This window comes from Marmota marmota, unplaced genomic scaffold (assembly GCF_001458135.2).
Source record: "Marmota marmota marmota unplaced genomic scaffold, marMar, whole genome shotgun sequence".
NCBI lineage: Eukaryota > Metazoa > Chordata > Mammalia > Rodentia > Sciuridae > Marmota > Marmota marmota.
The window spans coordinates 21,058,118-21,074,548 of NW_025999869.1; positions in this window are offsets into that span (position 1 = coordinate 21,058,118).

The window sequence follows — 16,431 nt, forward strand, 5'->3', positions numbered from 1 at the left end:
TAGGAGGTGGAGCCTCGTGGGAGGAAGTTAGGTCATTGGGTCATGTCTCTGAAGGGTTAGGATGCCTTCCCTTCTTCTGCCTGCTATCTCCTTCCCAGTCACTGCGAGGTGAGCAGCTTTTCTCTATAACACAGTTCCCACCATGGTGTGCCTCATCACAAGCCCAAAGGCAGCAGAGCCAACCAAACATAAACTAAAACCACTCAAACTGTAAGTCAAAATAAATTGTTTATGAGTTGATTATCTCAGGTATTTTGTCACAGTGACAGAATGCGAACTAACATAGTCAGCAAGTCTGAGCAGAGAAAACCATAGATAACATGATAGAAAATGAGTCTGAGGGAGATCCAGGGCCCAGATCATGACAGGCCTCGTAGGCCAGGTCCTTGAGCACATTTTAACCCTAAAATAAAAAGGAAAATACAAAAGGGGTACTCAGGGGTGCCACTGGAGGGGGTGTGAACACAGGATCATGGCTCCCCAAAATTTTGCTCTGACTGACCTGGAAGAGGCCACAGTAAACAAAGGGCCTCCAATTTGGAGGCTATTGCAACAGTACAGACAGGAAATGGTGCTAGTTTAACCAGGCTCATGCTGGACATGCCAAGAAATAGATTCTATGATATATGAAATTGGGAGAAGTGACATGACTTTTATAAGCTGGATCCAGGAGAGCATTTCCAGGACTCTGGCCTGCAAAACTGGCCAGGCAGAAGCGCTATTCACTGGGAGAGAGAAACCTGAAGATAACCAGGCTTGGAAGTCAGTTACAAACTCTGCTTTAGACAAATTGTATTTGCAGAACATTTGAATACCTAAGAAAAGATGTTATTTAGTCAGTTACATATGTATACCTGAGACTCAAAATACACATTTGGAAATTATTAGTATACAACAAATAACTGAATCTGAGTACAAAGAGATCACACAAGAAGTGAGAATTGAGGGGTTAGGGTTGTAGCTCAGTGGGAGGGAGCTTGCCTCACAGGCATGAGGCATTGAGTTCGATCCCCAGCACTATATAAAAATAAATAAATAAATAAGTGAGAATTGAGAGCCTATGATAGGAGAATGTTGAATTCTAGAAATCTTGCATGTCAGTCAGGCTTCAGGGTCCTTTTTACAGTCATACATGCAGTGGCAAGGTCCAGCTGCCTTTGTTCAGCCTTATTATATTCCATGCACTTTACATAAATCAACCAATTTAACCTACCTTTCCCAGCATATAGACACATGTACAAGCATTCTTGTCTCACTTCACAGATGCAGAATTTGAGGCTCAGAAACTATTTGTCCAAGGTTACGTTACCAGGAAATGGTTAGTTTCAAGTCTAGATACAGCTGGTTTCTCAGTGCTCCTCTTGGTTTGCCCTCTCTGTACCCTTCACAGTAGTGACACTAAGGAACAAGCACTAAGCCTGACCAGTCCAAAGCAGTGAGGGTAGCCAGTGCTAGGACCCTTCAGGGTGACAAATGCCAATTAAACTCAACACCTGGTACTCCAGCCCCCTTGCTCAGACTCTGGTGAATGTCCCCGTCTCTGCCCTGTTTTCTGTTTACACTAGTCCCCAGGCTAATCTGAGAAATGGATGCATGGCTTCGCCTCATGCTGACTCCTTACAGGCAACTTACACCAAAACCCATGAGGGCCCTTGTGATATGTCAGAGCAAATTTCCATCCAAGCTTGGGACACTTAATCTTCTGTGTCACTGGGCAAGTAACTTAACCCTTCCCTGATCCATCTTTCAAAAACAGGGACAGTAACATGCTTACATCCAGAGGCACTTTGAGGATTAAATGATAGGCTGTTTGAGAAAGTGCCATGGAAACCTATGACAACGATGATGAGATCAGACTTCTAGGTGGGAAATCCTGTCTTACTAATGGATGACTTCCGGCCTCTGGGGTCTATCTCAAGCATCACACCAGATTAGTGAAGAGGAAGCGATTGGGAATCACAGACAACAAACGGGAAGTATGAGAAAAGGGGCTTTTATTTTTAATTGATATTATTTCGTCTTTAAAAAAAGGTTGAAAAGAAATTGACCTAATCATTTCTCCTGCGGGGGTGGGGGGGAGATGATGAGTGTATATCAGGGTTAGCCTTTTTAAAAAGTGTGTCTTGGTGGCCCCAGGTATCCCCTGACATTGTCACTGTCACTCTCAGGGCTATCGCTGTGCCGGGTATGTGACAATAATTCCGGCAGTGGTCATCAGAGTGATATTGGTAGCTAACATTTTATTGATTAGCTTCCATATCCAGCCACTGTGGGCTAAGTGCTTTATGTGCACTATTTCATTGAATCCTTGTTGAGTGAGAGATATTGATCCAAGGAAGAATCTATCGCACTGAAGGAGAGGAAGGCATCAGGGTTCATCAATGAATTCAGGGGAGCATGGACAAGTCACCAAGAGTGTCTGATGACATAAGGGAATGTTCTAGCACAAACTGCAGAAGAGTTACATTTTGGAGACTCTAAAGAAAGACGGAGAGTGGGAATTTGACCACTCAAATAGAGCTAATCTTTCAATAAATCTGTACTGCACACAGTCCACTCTGAGTTGCCATCTATCTTGAGTAAATTGGACACTATTTCAAGCTCGGTTCAGCAACCAAGTGTCACCTGGGCTAACCCCCTGACATCACTAGATGATGACACTGAATGCTCAGAATCTCCAAGGCACTGCACTGAGTACTTTTATTTGTTAATTTTATTTCACCCTCTCAATAACCTGATGGGGAAGGTTTGTATGAATCCGCTCATTTTAAACAAAGAATGTGAGGCTGTGGGAGACCAACCTTACACGTGACTGGGTCACACTCCCCGGCTGGGTGCTGAGGCTCTCAGTCACAGAAATGTGGTCGGTGTCTCGTGCATGGGTGTGTCTTGCTACAGCCCCATGGGTGAAGCTATGCTCACCTGTTCCTTTGTAATATAACCCCTTGCCCTGTTTAGAATAGAATCTTCCATGGAAGTGCCTTGTGTGTGTCCCCTTCTCTTACTGTGACCTTGGGTGTGGCCTACCCAGGTGTCAGTCAACCTGCTGACAGTGGACATCACGAAGATAGACTCAGCCCCCTGAAACCTGACCCCTTACCTCATTTAAATAACTGCTCAATAAAAGGAGTCAGCGAGTGCTCTCACTCTCTCTCTCTTTCTGCAGACCCTTAAGGTCAGAGGAGCCGTCACAGCGACCCCAAAGATAAAGGTATTTGTGTCTCTTGTGTGGTTATTTCGTACAGCCCAGTTAGCCCAGTTTAACTAGAGTGACCCCTGAGCCTTTTAGTCGTGAGAACAGAAACCCGGCATGAGGCCTATCAGAGCTGAATAATATGGTCCAGGTCACACAATCAGTACTGGAGCCTGGATTTGCCCGCAGGGCTATTTGAACCCAGCATTCAAGGTCTTCATCAGGACCCCTGTTCATATCTCTCATCCAACCAGGCAAGCTCTTGTTCAGGAGTAACACTGCCCCTTGAGCCTTGTATGGGATGCTCCTGAAGGACACATTTTTTTAGAAGTTCAGATGAAAGTGAATTTTCGGCTCACAGAGTCATGCAGGGACTGAGTTGTTGCTGAACCAAGACACACCTATGGTTTGGGACACAAAACAATTCATTAGTGATTTCTGTCACCTAGTCATCATCTTCCAAAGAATCCTCATTTCTCAGAGGGATTTTTAAAATTAAGAATTGGGAAATAAAATGAAACCTGGGCCAAGATCATTTCTCAGAAGAAACTAGACAGACTCTCTTCATAGGAGGAAAAAAAAAAAGATAAAAAGATAGCCTATCTGTGAAGCAAATTCATCAAGGGAAGCAGTAAGAAATTCAACATGCTATTCACAGGAATAAAACCACAAGGCTGGATTCAAGATCCTTCTCTAGATTCACAACACCAGGCCTCGGTTTTCTTAACTGAGTAGAGACCAGTTTGGAATGAAAGATTTCTATGTACCTTTGCAGCCCTGACAGTCTATGATACTGTGATAAAATGCTTTTTAAGGAAACTGACAAGCGTTTGGAAGATTTAAGAAATGCTTGCTTCGGAAGAGCTGAGCAAAATTGACTCGGTGTTCAACATCTCCTTCCCCACATGCACACATCCCAAAGCCAAACTACCCAGCTTTTGATTCCCAAGGCTCCTGTACCTAGCTTGATTTCCATATCATGCAGTGTGAATCCCCAGTGGTGTGAAAAGCGCTTCTGAGAGCTGCGGAATAGGAGCTTCTCCATTCTGACCACCTCCAAGGAATCAGAGGGTAAATGGACATACAAGGGTTTATCTGCCAGCAGGTGAAATGCAGAACTGGAATTCATGGGGACCTTTGGGGATCTGAGGTTTTGACCCTCATGTCTTCTAGTAACAGCAGCCCTGTTTTCCTTTGGATATGGCCCCGCCCCCACCCCGGGTTTGGAAGGAGTGACCCTGCCCACCAGCCTGACCTTGGCCCATTCACATATCCCACTCTCTGACCAATGAGATGTTTCCAGGACAAGAATGCAATCCAAGCCACAAAGAACCTACTCCAGACTTAACCCTGTAACCATGGGCAGCCAGGGGCTGGATTTCTGTTGGAGCTTCTGACATTTGAACACAAAGGAAAACCTGCCGGAGGAAGAAGCAACCACCAAGCCAGCACATCTGTCAGATCAGGCGATTGACACTCAACCTCACCACACCTGAAGTTTGACTCCACTCTCATCTTCTCATTCTGTCAATAAATAACTTTTCCTCTTTTCTTTAGCCAGTTCAAGCTTCCTATCCTTTATCTGCACCCAAAATGCCTGAATATGTGCATCTTTATTTAATGTCTTTTAACCGCTGGGTGCTGTAGGTTAAGCAAAACTAATATATGCCATGGTCATTTCCTTGAGTAATTGCCTGTTGTTACTTCGGGTTTCTCTGGGTAGTGACAATGCATGATCCTTGGTGAGGGGACCCGTTCTGTCCACTTCACAGACATCTACTCCTTTCCTCAGCTTTCCTTCCTTGCCCCTCTGCTTATCTCACGCAGGCCTTCGGTCTCTGCCCAGGGTCTCATGTCATGCCCCGCAGGCAACCTTCAGCACAAGAAAAGCTAAGGATTTTTTTCTAAGACAATCATCTAAAAAATTGCCCAAGTCCGATATGGAGGAGACAACCTTAATCCTTTTTCCCTTGACCTCATCCCCAAATTAATCTTGAAGGTTTCTGTCTTCTCATTTCCATCCCACCATCCTAGGCATACAGCCATTCTCCCTTGACTCAGCCATGGTGACAGCTTCAAACTAGAATCTTTTCCTTCAACTCTCCTTCCCTAGACTAAACCATGGTGGAGAACAATCTTCCTAAAACATAATCAGCACTTTCTCATTAAACCTTTCATTGACTTCCCACCTGTACTTAGAATAAATCCCAAACTCCCTAGACTCTTCTCTCCCCCAGACGATCTGCTCAAGCTCACACTCATACTCCATCCCTCTTTGCACACCACCTTTGCTCTCTGGACTTCAAATACCTTGCTTTTCCTCAAGTTTCCTCATATGCCAAGCCAACTCCTTCCTTGCAGTCTTTGCTTATGCTATAATCCTCTCACCCAGTCCCCACCTGGCTGGTTCCTTCTGTTCCCTTGGAACTCAATTTATATGTCATTTCCTTTAAAAATCCAGGACCCTCACCATCACCAGGTTGACTTCATTCCATAACTCTGATATCACATCTCATGGTCCTTAACACAATTTTAAGTGATCTTGTATGTTTATTCATTTGTGTATAGTAGCCAACCCCACTAGAACATAAGTTCCATGCCAGCTGACACTTGGCCTTTTATGATCCCCAGGATAGATATCCTCATACCTAGCAGGATGTAAGACTGGACAATGTATAAATATTAAAGAAGAGATGCTTGGATGAATGTGTAGATGAATAAATGAATGGATGGATGGATGAAAGCAGAGATGGTATGATTCTAACTCGTGTCTATCTACGTTTCAGAATACCTGTAAGTTTCTCAAATTGTGATAGCCAGTCATTCTACTCTTGGTTGTGTTATAGCACCTTGCCTGTTTTGCTCTGTAAAATGGGATTACCATGCTGTACTATGAAGCCGACTTAGAAGATTACTATGGCAAAATGGAAGCATCCAGAGAGAAAACAAAACACTCCGTAACATCTATCAGTTATTACAATTTATTATGCACACATCCAGGGAGCCCCAGGTCTACTGCAATCCTCAAGAAACTTTGAAATATAAACAAAAAAAAACCTTGCTAACCTTTACTTTTTAATAAAAAAATATTGAGGAAAGATGATGAATGTTAAGGAAATCACAGTAGAAAATATATTACCTTCCACTCTTTTCTGCTCAGATCTGTAGCTATTTCAGAAAAGGATGCTTGGTTGCAAGGTAAATTTCATTTGTTTTGGATAAAGAACAATGTGACATTTCTGACAATGTACTGTAAAATATGCCACATTTCTTAAACAAAGTGAGATATAATAAAAAATATAAAATTTCAGGGGGAAGCTAAGATTTATAAAAGGGCTCATAGTTCTTTTTAGACTGCCCATCACACTTAATAGATTTACATACAAATATAAACTAAATAGGAAAAGAATAGTCAAATAATCATTCTGCAGCTTAACATCTGTCTAACGCTAGACTATAAACTCCACGAAGGCAGGGATTATGTCTATGACTCAAGTACCTAGAAGACAGAAAATGCCCAAATGTTTGCTGAATGAAATGAATACTCCTGAACAATGCAAGTCTTTCAGGTCCTTTCCAGAAATAAGTAATGCTTTGTAAAATGGATAAACTTCAAAATCATTATCAAACTCGGTTTAATACTGGAGCAACGGACTCCAGGCACAGATAAAAGCTTCCTGGAGTGGGGTGGGAAGGATTGGACTCCCACTACCTCTGTTTAACCCTCCATTTAACTATGAAGGTAACCAAGTGCCATATGAAGGTAAGGGCCTGGATAACTCCTAGACCAGGAAGCCCCAAGGCCAAGCATGGAGATGATGGGCAGAGGCCAGGCCAGACCTTCACCCATCATGGCAGTACAAATTAGTGAGATCCCGATTCTGTTTTTTTCCTTAAATATGGATGACCTTATATAAGTGGCTCATCCTCCTTGGAGCTTCAGTATCTCTAACCTCAAATGGAAGGGAGGTAGATCAGAAATGCAAAGCCCCCTCCAAGCAGTGACGATCACTGGTTTACAGTGTGTCACAAACAGGAAAGACTTAAAATGGGAGCAAAACCCCTGCCTTCCATAGAACCTCACAGGCTCTTCCTGTCATTCCAGGACCCAGAAACAGGCTTACCCAGATATGGCCAGCCCAGAGCAGAGGGACAAAGTCTAGTGACAAACAGCACCTGAGGTCCCTAATCCTTGACCACAGTGGTTACAGTACAGAGTCCCAAGTCAGACACCTGGATTCAGATCCTACAACTATCACTTACCAAATGTGTGACCCCAAGCACAGCTTCTACTTCCTCCTCTGAAAACTGGGAATAAACAGTAGCACCTTCATCAGGACCACATTAGGAAGATCCAGTGCCTAGCAAGCAGGAATTCATGAGTCTCACTTGTAAGGTCATTGCCACACCCATGTGGCCGTAGCCTCCTCCTCCTCCCTTTAATGCAGAAGGCCCCCACAAAATTCCTTCTACTTTAATCCCTGCTCCTGAGAATTGCAGAAGCTAGAATGCATCGAGCCTTGGACATAAATCAAAGGCAGATGATCTACCTTCACTGGCTCGTCCCCATAAATCAGCATCACTCCCTGAACAGAGACAGACTCAGATTCCAAATGTGTTCTCCCATGCACCTCTCCCTGGTGAAAGATGACTTCTCAAACCAGAGTCTGAAACAGAAAAGAAATTTGAGATAGGGACCTTAATTTACAGTTGAGAAAACCAGGGCCCAGAGAAGAAATGAGGTTACTTAGTTAGAAACTAAGAACTGCAGGCTTAAGACAAGGACCCAGAAATCCCGAATCCCAACCCAGTACAGTTTTTCCAAGAGCCAGACAGGGAGAAATCTGTCTCAGGAATGGGCAATGAGGATGTGCACTCTCTGCAAAGAATTTTAAAAAGAGTAATAATTTCTAAAGTAAATAGAAATCAGGCCATTTTTTATTACCACCGTATGCTTGAAATCCTAAATAATGCCAGTGATAAAATATACCTTCCTCCTTTTCAAAAAAATTTAAAAAAAAATTGGTTGGCTTCAGTTCTAAATAATTTCTGAGGCTGTCACTGAATTTTAATTTATATAAGTAAGTTTGTAACATGTGGGCTTAGCTCCACTTGAAAATTTCAAGAGTAAATTTGGGATATTTGAACTCATTGTGCTCACTTCAGGCACAGTTCCTGTGGGGACCACACATCGATATGTTTAAACAATAGATTTGAAATAAACAGTCACTTTGATAACATGGTGATTATAAAGGAAGAAGAACAGAACATGAGATCATTCAGTTCTGTCATTCTAGGTGACCACTTGACGTTTTTATTTGGGATGAAAATTTAAAATAGTGAAATATGAGCAATGCAAAGTGTGAAATTTTGGTTTGGTAAGTAAACAGTTTAGTTGAGATGTGAAACACTACAAAGTTCCGATTAAATTTTGCATAATACAGTATATTCTTTCTTCTTTGTCCAGTGTTTGCAAACTGAAGATTGAGTTTAAAAAAACAATAATAACGTCTGTTCTATGGTTATTGCTGAAAACAGTTCTGCTAAGGTGGGGTGGGGGCAGGGTTAAATGATCAAATATCAAATATGTCAAGTAGGTCACTGTTTTTGTAACATGATAGCAGCAGATAATGTGTAAAGGTTGGAGGAACCCTCCTGCCCACTCCTGATCTTTCCTTCCCTTTGGAGCAAGCATCATGACTGTAAAATCCCAGGTCTTTCCCAACCCCTCTTCCCCATCCCCACCTCGGCTCCTCACAGGGGAAGTGGCTTATCTGAAGGAGGATTTGAGGATAAGTGTACCCAACTCAGTAATGTCCTCCCTTCCTGTGGAGAGCCAGGTGACCTGCAGAGAGCTCACGCCCATCCTCCTAGCAGCCAGCTATGGAGAAATGCGCTTGCCAAGAAGTGGACGAACACTGGCCAGGATGGGGTGATAGGTCTTTGTTATTCTGTCCACTCAAGCTACAGTGATAGAGGGGACATTTTGGTCTCCCATCTGATTTACTACTTTATCTTATTTCTTAATAGATGCAAAAACTCAAGCCAAAGAGTTGCTCTTTATTTGATCCCCTCCTGTCCTAACCACCAAGATGATGGTCACGACACTAACAGCTATAACAATTTTTTAAAAAGCTTTCATGTTTTGAATATTAATTGGGTCAGGCTCTATGATGAATTTAAATGCATTATGTTACTGAATCTTCTTGGCCCATTTACAAGTCAGGTTCTGAGGTTGTCTCTATGGTACAGGTAAAAAAAAAAAAAAAAATCTCAGGTTTAATAAGCAAGCCCACTATCACACAACTAGCAAATGGTGACCGTGGACTTGAGCTAGGCTGATCAATGCAGGGCCCAAACACTAAACCACTGTAACCACTGTGCTACTTGCTTAATGGTAGGAGAACATCTCTTTATGCACTGTTTATTAGAGTAAAGTTCAGAACGAATGCACCATCCCCAGGACCACTTGGTCCTCGAGTTCCTGAGGATGGGGAAATGGCTCAAGATCTCTCGCCTCTCCATTCTGTTGGTTTGCACTCTCTCACCCCACTTCAAGTGAGAAGTCCAAGAGACTGAATTAAGAGATGAGCTCCATGCTGTCAACAGAACACAGAAGCAGGCCGTGCCGGCTCCATGGCCCCACCTTTGCTGGTCATCTTGTCTCCAGGTCTGGCCTTCCAACTTGGCTTGGCACCTCCCTGCCCCAGGACTGCCAGCTCCAGTATCTTCAGCCTGAGAGGGGCCAGAGCAGCAAGCCCTGCTACAAGGTGACAGCTGAGCTCACACCAAGCCCTCTTGGCAGGGCCAGACACCACTTTTGCAGGGCCATTTCAGGAGCATTGGAATATCCCAATCTGCTTGCTAGCCAACAATCCACTCTCACTCCCAACTAGCTTGCCATGGGGCCTGATTTCTACCTTATAATTGTAACCCTTGGACTGAAAGCATCACCTCCCATTAATATTATGTTCAATGACACTCTACATCTTAGTTTCTTCATGCAGAGTAGGGAGATACCTGCTTGAAAAAGTTGATTTGCAAACTAGGAGAGAAAAATACCAGTAATGAACTTATCAGAGTTATTAGCAGAAAATACATATGTGACACACATTAGCAGTTACTACATCTCTATCACCACCACTAAGTTTGGATATATTCCTTTATATGATTTATTCATTCAGGGACTTAGGACAGGAACTCAGGACTCATCCCAAGAGGTCAATAGACCTAGGAATCAGGAAATTTGAATTTTGGTTGGCCTGACTATGCCAGAATATCACAGATATTCTCCAGGCCTACTTATCCTCATTCTCTTCATCACTGGTATTTAAATGCCTTTTATTTCTACTGCATATTTTAGTTCACTGAGTTCTACCCTGTCTCATTTAAGATTCCCAGTAAACCTGAAGGTACACAGGGGTAGATGCGGAATCTGAAGCCCCAAGTATATAAGCTTCTTCCACCAAAGGTCACAGATGGAGCTAATGGCAGAGCCACTATGACCTCCATAGGCATCACCCAGTCTGGTCCAGGAGGGATTTGCCAGCACTGAAGTTAAAGTTGGTTAAAAGAGGCTTCTAGGTGGTCTGGTTTAGTAACGGTGACTATCTGGCCCACAAGAGCCAATTCCCCACTCTATACCTATGGCAGATATCAATATGGATCAGGTGGAGTCCATAAATACTTCTCGTGCTCTTCTCTAAGAAGTACTTAACTGCCAATCAAAGCTGCACATAAGACAAACTCATTGTTTTCTCCCACCTAGACCAGAAGTTGACAAGCTGTGATCCAGATATATTGGCAGGCCTACGAGTTCCTATTCTTTCCTCGTCTGTGCTTCTCAGACTTTAATATGCCTGCAAATCCCCTTGGCATCTTGTTCAAATGCAGAGTCTCATTCTATAGGTCCAGGCGGGAACCCAAGAGATGTTGCATTTCTATCAAGCTTCCAGGTACTGCAGCTGGTCCAGGGACCACATGTTGGGTGGCAAATCCCTAGGTGATGTGATGGAGATACCCTGCCTGTGTGTGCAAGCCTCAGACAGTAGCTCACTGCATAGAAATCTCAATTCCATCCCAATGCCCACAAGTACTGGAAAAGAGAACAGGAGAGTTCTCGACACACATACTCAGAGACTCTTTTGAGGAATTGTAGAGGCATTCGTAGGGTGCAGCAGATACACTAGCCTGGTGGCTTAGGAAACCTGCATTCTACCTGACCTTCGCAACATTCTCTGTGTGATGTTAGCCAAACCACTCCAGTTTGTCTTCTTCCTCCTCAGAGGACCCCACCCAGAAGCAAAAAGCCTGAAAGTCTCTCACAAAAACCAGCTTGACACCTGGTGCCACAATCAACTTTCTTCCCTGAGGACATGAACTCAGAAGGCACACAGGTCTGGCTGTGGGGACTTAGCCAATTCCGCAACAGGCTTGTGCTGAGAAGTGACAGATGAGCTGCAAGATTCAGAAGGTGTGGAGGACCTGGGCACCACCCATCCACCATGCTCCTCCTTGTTTGTTTCTTTACCTTGCTTAAAACAAATAGCAAAATCTGAATGACTTTGCCCTGGAGCCTGAAGCAAGAGTTACCAATTAAAAGATACTTAGAAACCGCTCCAGATCTTACAAACCTCAGCAGCATTTGAATGACCCTGAAGTGAATCGTTGTTTAGAGAAAGGAAAAGAAAAAAATGTTGTTCCCCTCAACTTGAAAGCATCCTCGTCCCAGTGGCTCTGTGCTTACTGTGAGGGGAAATGTACTGATGCTGATTCAAAGCACCCGAGCAGGCAGAGCCGGCTGAAAGGCAGGAGATCTGGGCTCCCATCCAGCTCTGGCTGCCTCAGGCAAGTCCCTTTCAGAACCTGATGCTCAGTTTTCTCCTCCATTGAATGGGGATAATATTAGGGCAAAGGAGTACTGAGTAGAAAATACTTAATATATATGTATACGTTATTTAATCCACATAAAAGCACAAACTCTCTGTATATATTAGATCTAATGAGCATTGAATACATAGCGCTGTAATTGTTAAGGCAAATGAGTGAACACCACGTTGGTAAGTGCTGGGCACCCAAGGGGTGGGGGTTGTGCAGGGAGGAACTGGGAGACTTCTGCATAACCATTTCTTCATTCCACTTCTCTGTGATCTTATTGTGATAAACATCTCTTCTCCTTCAAAGACCCACAACTCAGAGTATGCTCCACAAGTCTAATTAACCTCGTCACCTTTAGAATTCCCTGGGGTCATTCAAGGCTGATCTCACTCCACATTTTTACAGGTGGGTAGAAAGAGGTGGGAAGGAAAGGAGGTGGAGTTGGAGTTTTCACCTTTGTAAAACAAGCTGCCTTTTAATCCAATTTTCCTGTGTCCCATTCTGTCATTACAGTTATGGATTTGGCAGCTTCTCGCCATGGTTATACAATCTTCTGATTAAAGTCTGCCCGTCAGCCAGCTCCAGTTTTAGAAAGTGAATGAATAAACAAACTGATACTAAAGCAAAGGAGAACACACAAGCCTTGGGTGCAGGGAGAGTTCTCTGAAAGCCAAGACAATCAGGACCATGTTAAAAGAAGTACAGAGAACTGAACAAGGGAGTAGAGAGGAATGGCCTTATTCTAGCTGGACTGCATATTTGAAACAAAAACAATTAAAGCACAATGTGTTTAGAACTTGAAAGTAGGGCAAATAACTAAGTGTGGATGGACTCTGGTTGGGATATTGGTCAAGCCCCTTCCCTTCTGTGAGACTCAGGTTTCCTCAAATGGCAATATTATATTAACTAGCAATTGTTGAGCACTGACTATGTGCTAGACACTGTGACAAGCACTTTAATAATTAATAGGTCACACAGATTCATTAAAAAAAACTGAAGGGGGGCTGGGGCTGTAGCTTGGTGGTAGAGCATTTGCCTTGAACTTGTGAGGCACTGGATTCAATTCTCAGCACTGCATATAAATAAATGCATAAAAAAATTCATCATGAAAAAGACAACGGTTTAAAAAAAAACTGAAGGTATTTCACTTAAGCAAAGGCAATTTGGAAAGAACAGGGAAACCGAATTTAGATATGTGCTATCATGTGAAAGAAACACTAGTTATAGTTTATGCTCCTTTGGGCTACTGAGTTGAAAGAGCATGGAACTTCACATCAGTCCTCAGTTGGACCTGCCAGTGCCCCACCTTTGAGACTGGAAGGTTTATCAACCTTCCCAGCCTCATTTTGCTGGACTGCAGAATGGAGTCGATGCCACCTACCTCAAAAATTCCAGGGAGGGTTCAATTAATGTAGGCAAAGGATATGAAGTACATAACACAAAGGACTCAAAAGATGTCTGTGCTTTCTTCATGCACAGAGAACTAGAAACAAAGGACACTACCTCCGTCCCATGGCCTGATCAAGCAGAGACCTAGATAGCTCAGGGATTGCGTCCTATTTACTTCGATGCAACCCTCATCCTGGCTGCAGCCACGTGTACCCATGAACATCTATGCCTACGCAAATTTTAGACATACTCCAAACTTAGTTACCAGGATTCTCTAACTTAGCAGGATGAGAAGAAAGTCCATTTGTTCTAGCAAATAAATGATAGCACTCTGATGTCTTTTAGATTATGATCCCACAAAGTGGAAGTAATTAGACAAACATAACCCAGAAATTCCCTGAAGGAAGGGATCCCATCCACCCTAGGAATACCACAGTATGTGACAGGCACACTTTGTCTTACAGATAGATCCCTGATTGACAGCATGGCTTCTCTGTTACTCCATGGCACTTTATTCCTAGCCCTCCAATCTCACTCCTGAGAACATCAACCTTTCCAGAGTAAGGGATGACATACTTAACCAAATTTCCTTTATTTTAAATATGCAAATGCTCCCAAATTTGTATCCACAGCCCAGACCTCACCATTGAGTTCTAGGTTTATATACCTGACTTCTTGCTCAATATTTTCATCTGGGTGCCTAATTCAAAATAAAGAATAAACAAAAGAACCCTGATTATGCCTACCAAGGGATCCTTAAATCTACCCTCAAACAAGAGATTAATGAGTAGATCATTTTCCTCATTTGGATGGTGAGCCATCATCTATCTATCCAATTGTTCAGGTTAAAAACCTGGGAGTTCTCCTTGGAATCTCCATCAGTCTACAATCAACCCATCAGCTAGTCCTGCTGGATTTGCCAAAATGTATCCCAATCCATCCATTTCTCAGCAGCAACACTGTCATGCTCTAGAATAAGCTTCCTCGTCTCACTCCTTAACTACAACAACCCCTGAAGGAAGTTACTGCCACCCCCCATTCTTCCCTATGTTCACCTGTCAGATGCTGTAGACAAACAATCTTGGTAAAACCTATCCCTTAACTCCTCATTTAAACCCTCTCATTTGTTCAATATTCAGCACTTACGGTGCCCCTTATATGGAGTCATGCACTGTTCAAGCTATTAGGAATAGTGAACAAACTAAAAAAAAATACCTAACCTTGGGGAATTTGCTCCCCATATAGAGATACAAACTAATAGAGCAGGGGAAGGGCTGGGAGTTGCTGGGGTGCAATTCTGACATGGGCACTCAGCAGCAGCCTCAAAGAGAACGAAGCATTTGAGCAGAGAAATGAGCAAGTAGAGGAATGAGCCATATAAACATCTAGGGCAAGTTTTCCAGACTGAGGGAACAGCCTGGGCAAGAGTCTGGAAGCAGGAATATGGCTGGAAGTTCAAGCAGCAGAAGTTGGGGTAAGCCATGTGAGCACACAGAATCACTGAATAGCACCAGGAGAGGACTTTTAGAAGGCACACCATAGTGTCGGAGGCTTAGGTCTGGAAAGGACCATAGTAATTTTTATCCAACTTTCCTTTCCCCCTATAATCTCATGATCTTGAAAAGTGTTTGATCAGGGGCCAAGGAAAAGAACAAAACTAATCTACATCCCTACGAGTTGCCTGGTGCCTTTCAGATGTTCCCCCAGAGAAGGGGGAACATGTCTTTCATGTATTCATTCACTTGACAAATACATATTAAACCAACTCTTCTAGAAACCGATGATCCAACAATGAACAAAACAAATAAGGTTCTTCCTCCCAAATGCTCACACTCTGGTCAGAGAGTGAGACACTAAATAGGCAAATGAATTAAAACAAAATAATGTCAGATAAATTTAGGTTTTTTTAAAGACAATTAAATAGGATAATATGATACAGGGTGTGCAGCTGAGACAGCTGGATTTTAGATACTCAATTTCCTCTCTGATTCTGACTTAGCATCAAAAATAGACACATTTTATGGTTCTCCCCTTGGACAGTGGTCAGTGCCTTCTCTGGGGCCTCTCTGCCCAACCTGACTCCATCTTAGAAGACCAGAAACCAACCCAGAGGTCCAGCTCCTACTTGTGACGAGCACATCTCCAACTCCATAAAATGCCAATCCCATTGTTCATGTGAGGATCCAGTCCGTGTTTGACCTTGCATTGCTGCACCATGAGTGACTGACAGTCTCTACACACCTAGCTGAAACTGAGGTTAGGCTGTCCCATGCCTCTAGTAGCACTCTTGGCTGTGGCCTAAACCGGCTGGCAAAACAGGAGGAGGCATTGGCGTGTCCGCTGTGTGGAACAGAATCGTGCATGCTCTTGTCCCTCCATCTGCTTTGCCCACAGAAGGAGCATTGAAGTATATCAGGGCAGAGCACGATGGCCTCCAGGAAGAATAAACCCAATTAACAGAGTTCCACCCAAACAGCTCTAGCAATCTTGTTCCCGAGGTTTTATGGGGAAAGACTCTACCTAGAAACATGGATTTGAGCTCATATCAATATGAGTTTAAAAATCAGTCACACCACTAACTTATTGTGCAACCTTAATAATATTCATACCTAGCTATAAAGCTTGTAGTAATAGTGGAATAAAATAGCCAAGCACTTAGAGTGGCAGGGAAAATTCATTACCCAAGTGCTTAGAATTTTTTGAAACTAAAAGGAAAATTAAAGTTCACACCTTCACTAAACAGACTGGGAAACTGAGGCCCAGGAATGGATTTATCCAGAACTAGTCAGTGGGAGATCTAGAAGAGATGCTTTGTCCCAGTTCTTTTAGGTAAGGTATTCCTAGGGTTTACCCAAATAAGACAGAGAAGGCCCAGTCTTGCAGATCTGACTCCAGCAGAACAAGCTGAATGCAACCAGAGTTTACTGGGTCAAGTTCCAGCTATTTCATCAACTTGCCGTATAACTTGAGGC